We start from the raw sequence: 7,342 nt of genomic DNA, 5'->3' as shown, positions 1-7,342 counted from the left end.
CTGAATTCTTCATTCCATAGGTGGTAACTAGCTCCACTTTTTAAAACAGTTTTGATGTTCCACTAATCAAGCTAACTTTTCTTTTGCAATTCTGCTCTCTGTTAGCTACTTCTGATAATGTAGCCCCTATTTCATAGCTCTGCAGACTGTTTTAACTCATTCCAATAAAGTTATATTAGTTTTGCTTTAATCTTATACTAAATACTAGCAAAATACTCACTATGAATGACTGGGGGAGGGGGAGGGGGCTGGGGACAGACACCAGCATCTGGCCCTGAGCCGTCCCCCCACTGCTCTGGGTCCAGCCCCGCTTCTCCCGCTGCTGCTCCGTGTCCTGCCCCACTCTCCCAACCTCCTGCTGCTGCTCTGGGTCCAGCCCTGCTTCACCCCTCCCCCCCCCCGCCCCCATGGGGAGCCCCCGGCAGCTGCAGGCCTTGTGGGGGAGAGCATGGTTCACAGCCGCAGGTTGCCGTATAGGAAGCAGGCATGGGGGCGTGCCCTGCCCCGTGGCCATGTGCTACAGGTGGTGGGCCCTGCCTGTGCCGTGAATGCCCCTACCCCTCGTGGCACCCTGGGGCTGTGCACCCTGTCCCCCTGCACACCCTGCACGCCCCACCGCCCACAGCTGGCGGGTGACCCCGGCTTGGGGGAGGGCATGGGGCACGGGGACGGGGGCATGTCCCACCCTGTGGCCACGTGCTGTAGCCTGCAGAAGCTGCCCGTGCCCCCCTGCCTGCTGCCTTTGCGGCACCCTCTGGCCATGCACCACGTCTCTCCCCGCCCACACGGGGCACACCCTCCTCCCCTGTGCCGGCTTCTCGGGCAGCACCCTGTGGCTGCACATCCATGATCCACGCTCCACTGCGGCCGCAGCCAGTGAGAGCTCCCCGCGCAGGGGGGCATGGCTCGTGGCTACACCGGGGGTGGGGGTGGGCAGGGTACACAAGTTGGGTGTGGCTCATGGCCGCAGGGTGCTGCGAGGGTAGTGGGCAGGTGGGCATTCTGTGTGATGAAGCCAGTGGGTGCCGTCCACGCCCCCGTGCTGGCTCTTCTCACACCACCCTGTGGCCAGGTGCCCTGCCCCACCCTGCACGGCCGTGCATCCCGCCCCACCCTGCACAGCCATGCACCATGTCCCCCTGCACAGCTGAAAGCCATGCCCCTGAACTGCCAGTCCCCTGCAGCAGGGAGTACACCTTGGCCCCGACCACCTCCACCCCGACCTCTGCCTCCGCCTGTCTCTCTCTCTGTTGTAAGGCTTCGGGTGGCGCATTCCCAGTGGGCCCAGAGCATTATGGACAGACAGACACACAGCTGGAAGTGGTAAGGCTTTTATTATATTAGAATTAGTATATTAGCATATTAGTAAAGCTTCTACTTAATTTTTAACAGGAGAAAAATACACGCTGTTTTATGTGCATCTCACCAGCAGCACTCCCACCTTTCAAAATTCTAGATCGGCCCATGTATATAGTACTCAGGAATCCTGAATGAACAGTCCTAGAGCCTAAAGTCTTCCATCCAAAGTAACAAAGGAAAAGGAAGTCTGAACATCCTCCACCATGACCTTCTAGCCTGGTTCAGCTTTGACTTGGAAATACCACCCCCAGGCCATGACTTTCCTGTATCTTGGCTGGCTGAAACTTGCAGGGGTATAAAGGCAGCACCTTTAGGAGCCTGATACAACTGTGGGTCAGTGCAAAATTGTCTGTTGGGGATAGAAGGGGCTGGAAGGGTTAGATCTAGGAGCTCATCAAGCAGAAGCAGGAAGAGGAAACCGAGTGGAAGATGGAAAAAGGGAGAAGGTATTCATTTGGTGGAAGTTGTGGAATGAAGAGTCCAAGGACTGGAAGGGGAAAGATTTTTTTGATGCGCACGTACCTATGGAAGGATAGGGATCCTGAGGTTTTGGTCAGTTCTGGCCACTGTGAGAGCAGATTAATACAAAAGAGGATTCCTATTTATGGACACAATGTTTTTAAGTGCAAGGACGTGTGTCCAGCTACTGTGCCAGGTGGTGAGCTCAGATGTACTCATGGAGGTGCAAGAGCTTGGATGTGAATGTATACCTGAAATGTGGTTTTCTGAAAGTTTGACTCAAACCATCAGTAGATATGTCAACATTTTCCTGAGGAGAGGAACAACAGGTGAGGCTAACCTACCAGTCATATTCGGCATTTTTACACATGTAAGTGCTGCAGCACTGGGCGGGCGCTTTGAAAAGAGCCTGGCACTGCATTGCTTGCAGTTGTATAAGTGGCAAAATGCACGTCAGCACTCAGAAAATGGCAGCAGTGTGCTTTTGAACTACAACACTTAGAAGGTGTTTTAGTTCAAAAGCACACCATTGCCATTTTCTGTGTGCTGATGTGCATTTCACTGCTCATACAACTGCACGTGGTGCAGCGCAGTTCGCATCAGCTCGTGGGAGGTGCTCAACAGCAGTAGGATGCTCAACAGCAGTGGGGTGCTGGAGATCCACTGCTTTGGAACAGATTCGATTAATCAAGTCTGCTTCAAAGCAGTGGATCTCCAGTGGATCTCCAGTACCTGCAGAAATTGAGGAGCTGTAATCTCCTAGCCTCTTGCAGAAATTGAGGTGCTGAAGGGAATCCCAGTATGCTTCATGCCACCACTTTTGATATTTCTGTCTTCAGCCTCCCTGAGACTCAGGATATGGGACTTCCTTCCTGCAGTGGCTTCACAACCTCATTTCTGAGTTTGTTCTGTGTAGACAGGAGTGCATGGACAGGACATGCTTGAAAGTTATGATCCCCTTGGAGCACTGGAGATGAGGAATAGATATACCCTTAATCTCACTGGCCAGAACACACTGCTAGCAATATCCATACAACTTAGCGTATGTATAAACGCACATTTTAGTTTCTTTAAAATAGTGGTTGTCTTGGTGATTGCAGAAACCATCTATTCCTCTATGAGCTGTCATCTACTGGAAAACTGGCTTTAATCCTACCCACTTTTTTTCCCTCTTGGGAGAGCCTCTTAATTTTTTTCTCTTAATTATTTCAGAAAACTTCTTTCTGTCCTAAACTGGGGACTCTAAGATCAGAGGAAATCTATCACCCAACACTGTAATTAAAAATAATAAATAAATGCCTGCTCTCCACTAATCGCTACCATGTAATAAAACTCCCATCCCCCAAGCCACATTTTTCTGCAACAACAAAGCAGTGGGTTGCCTGCCAAGGAAATGCCAATGAAGTACAGGGAAAGGGAGAAAAAGAAGCTTGTTCCCTTGGGGTGACACATTCCCTCTGCAGAGTGCCAGCAAAGCTGATGAAGTTCCAGTGCTTGGCATTAGCTCCCCATTACAGCATCATGGTTTTGTTTTGTTTTGTTTTTTTGTTTCCCTTGTTCTTAGCTCTTTTTCTCTGTCCATCTCTCTCTTTTATCCTCCTCTGTCTTCATGTCCTTCCTTTTCCCCTTTTCCCTCTAGAAGTTGCTCTGTTCCTTTTAAGCATCTTTTTGTGTTCACCTTTTTCTTTCTTGCAAGGAAAAAACCCCACTGTAGCTACAGATAGTAGAAATCAGTGCATTAAACTAATGTGCTGAAGCACACGTGTAGATGCTGACTGGGAGCAAATTGTTCCCAGTCAGCCTAGGCAGCAGGGGACCACAGTGGGCAGGGAGAGTTGTCCCAGCTCAGGGGGATGCTGCCTGCCAGCCATGTGGAGATCAGGGCCCATCCGTTTTCCATTCTTGGAGAAGAAAAAGAAGTCTAGGGATATCTTGTCTGTATGGCCAAAGTCAAAACAAGAAATGAGTCAACCAAAATAAGAAAATTTAGCTTGGGAAAAGAGGAACAAGCAGCAGCAAATCTGACCCCATCGAAGAACAAAATAAATATTGAAAATTGGGAAATTCTAGTTAGGATTAATTGTATATGAGAAGCAGAAATAGGTTTATAAGTATGCATTGTAGAGAATGGCTTAAGCTAATTATATAAGAAATGTGGTATACAAGTTAGAGACAAAGGTTCCTGAAGAGATCCTGACAGTGATCTGAAGAAAATTTGATCTTACACAGAGACCAAACATAGAAGCTGGGAGCTCCCAAATGAGACTTCATGGCCTGGTGTTGTCAAGGTTGTTGCACTTCGGGGTGGTGAACATGTATTGCTTTTAACTAACCATAGCACTAAAAACTGTAACTGCTAGAGCAGTGGTCACCAACCAGTGGATCTCAATCCACCGGTAGATCTTGGAGCTTCTTGGAGTTGATCTGAGGCTGGGGTGGAGGATTGAGTGCCTGTGTGCATGCATGCATGTGACCTAGCCCAGCAGGTCAGTCTGTGGGGGAGGGAAAGGGTGGAGGCTAGATTGAGGCCCCCATGGTGAGGGACAGTGCTGCAGAGGCAGGAGCAGGGCTAAATTGAGTGAGGCCCTGGCCAGGTGGGACTTACCTGCTGGTGAGGTGTGCCCCTAAATAATTTTTTATCCCTCTGCCTTGATCCGCCCTCTTCCCTTCTCTCCCCACAGACTTACCTGGTGGCTGGGGGCAGGGTGGGGGTGGTGGGTAGCAGTGGCGCATGGTAGATCTTGGGTTGCTTTTAAATGTCAAAGGTGATCTCCTACTTAGAAAGGTTGGAGACCAATATGTTAGAGGCTTAATAGATGTGTTATTGGTTAGAGGAACTGTGTTTTAGTTTTGGAATTAATACCTGGTACGAGGCCTGGTTTGATGTTACTGGATTTAACAACAGGTACTAGAAAATGGCATATTAGATTAATCTATTGCACAGGAGGGGCGTGCGAAATGGGCCGTATATGATTTGGATTTGGATTCAGCCCGAATCAGGGACAGTGATTCAATTTGTTGATTTAGATCACTGTCCTGATTTGATTCAGCCGAATCTGAATCTGAAGATTTGATGCTGATTCAGAGAATCAGTGATTTGGCCATAAACACAGCTCTAAATACCACAGCTTCTACATACCTTGAGGTACCAGGCGCGGCTCATGAATGCTGCGATGCTGGGGCTGATGGAGCGTCCCACAGGAGCGTGGGGGGCCCTTTCTGGGTCCACTTCCAGATCCACCACTGAGCATGCTGGGGGCCCCCCCGCACTCTCCTGGCTCAGAGATCAGCCATGGGGGGACCCCAGGTGCCCCCCAAGACCCAGAAGGCACCAGTCGCCAAGCCAGGGAGGCACGGGGGAGCTCCCCATATACTCCCTGGTGGACCTGGAATTGGACCGGAAGTGCTTCTGGTTCACTTCCAGGTCTGCTGCCGAGTGCACTGGGGACCCCTCCACACTCCTGTGGGATGCTCCATCCACCCCACCATCTCAGCATTCATGAGCTGCCTGCTACCTTGAAGTATGTAGAAAAAACATTTAAAGCCGTATCTATGTCTGAATCATTGAATCTTTCCAAATCTCTCGGAATCGATTAAGAGGGTTCTGATTCAATTTGGAGAGATTAAAGGGTCTCCCGATTTGATTCAGATTTAGAGATTCGGCCACCAAATCGAGCAGAATCTCCACCGAATCGAATCAGCGACCAAAGCTTTGCACAGCCCTACTGCACAGTAATTGCTGCACACATGTAGACAGTGATGCTTGACTGTGCATTAGATTAGTCTAATGCAATATTTCCCAACCTTTTTCATCCCACAGCACACTTACACAGCCTTTTCCATCCCGTGGCACACCAGCCAGATGTGGAGTTGGGGGCAATGTGGCATGTGGCCAGATGCAGAGCGGAGGAGGGTGGGTGGTGGCATGGGGCTGGCTGGGGCGCAGTGCCCCCCCACCCCCCCCAAGGCTCTGCGGCACACCTGGTAATGTCTGAAAGCACACCAGTGTGCCGCGGCACACTGGTTGGGAAACACTGGTCTAATGTGCAGTACAGTAAAGCATCTTGTGCAGATGCACCCACGAAGAGGGACAGACAGGAGAGAACTAAGATGACTCCAGTTAGGACACCTCACTGTGTTCTCTTGCCTATCCAGCAGGAGCACAGAACAGTCTTTATGGGCAGGAAATTGCATGATGATTGCTTCCTTTTTGCTTCCATGTTTGGATTCACTTCGCTGAAATTACTCTGAAGTTGGAGGCTGAGATATTCAAGGTAGCCTAAAGAGATTTTGGCACATAAACACCATTCAAAGGCCTCAAAAGCTGGGATCCTAATTCCCTTGGTCTTCCTTTTTCTTTAATTTTACCTGCATGGCCACCTGAAGAACTTCTAGATCCCACACCCTTTTCAGGCAGCCATGGCTTTCCATAGTTGCTGGTATGGCCCACACTTAAACTGCTCTTGTATTAGCGGACAAAAGCTCTGTAACACATTACCAAACTGTAGGGCTATCCAGTGTACCTGATGCTCCCTTCTTCCAGAGCTTTCTGTGTGTGACACCTTAGTAGGCTGCGGTAGGCACTGGAAATGTCCTTCTCTCATTTCTAATTCCCTGATTCTGCCATTTTAGTATCAGCAATGATGACCTTGTCTTTCCTCCTCTCTAATACAGACCCATCTGCTTTTGAAGAGTCTCTGACTGGTGGCAAGCACTCTCACAATACAATACCAGGTGACTGATCTCGGCAACAACAAGAGGCCTCAGGGCATTTGTAGCATACTTTAAAGTGGGTTTAAAGCAGGTTAAATGCTTTTTGTATCGCTTTAATGGCACTGCTGTTTGCACATTTGGTGGCGTATTGCGCGTTAATTCCAGCCGCTGTAGCACATTCAGCGGCATAATGTGCCTTAAATGACTTTGGGACTCAGCAAATGACTTTGGGGCACTGCAAAGCAAAACACCTCCAGAGAGTTTTAGTTTCCTACCCTACAGCCACGGAGGGAAGAATTGGGTTCCTTGCAGCTCAGGGGCTGTGCAGGCAGACCATGCAGGCAGCCTGGCAGCAGGCAGGGAAGGCAGACGTTACAGAAGAGGAAAAAAAAAAGTGGCAAGCCTGATCTCCTCCTCCCGGAGTCTGTCTACCTGCCTGAGCTGTGCAGGGGCCCGATGCTTCCCTCCACGGCTGCGGTGCCCCCTGGGACTGCCCGAGCCTGGTGCCTGCAGACGGGTACCACCTGGGGGGGGGAGATGGGGGGAAGTGGCACTGCTGTGGAGGGAAGCACCAGCCCCTCCCCCACAGCTCAGGGACCACTCTGCTTGCCAGCAGCTTGCTCTCCCCTCCCTGCTGCTGGAGAGGCAGGTAAGGATCAGGCTCTGACATGGGTGTACATGACATGGGGGTTTACTTCACCCTAAATTGAAGCAATGTTTTTAAAAAAACACCACTTCAATTTAGGGAGAATTAAACCCCTGTGTTGTATACAAATGACCTAGGATAATAACTTAGGAGAACAATGGCTTG

At 50.0% G+C, this 7,342-nt stretch overlaps 1 protein-coding gene across 4 annotated transcripts in view; it reads right to left on the bottom strand.

The window, feature by feature from the left end:
- Positions 1-7,342, bottom strand: part of RALY (RALY heterogeneous nuclear ribonucleoprotein) — a 433,843-nt gene that overhangs the window by 39,118 nt on the left and 387,383 nt on the right. The window lies entirely within an intron of this gene.

Source organism: Alligator sinensis, unplaced genomic scaffold (genome assembly GCF_000455745.1).
Source record: "Alligator sinensis unplaced genomic scaffold, ASM45574v1 scaffold690_1, whole genome shotgun sequence".
Classification (NCBI taxonomy): Eukaryota; Metazoa; Chordata; order Crocodylia; family Alligatoridae; genus Alligator; species Alligator sinensis.
This window is presented reverse-complemented; position numbering and strand designations above follow the sequence as displayed.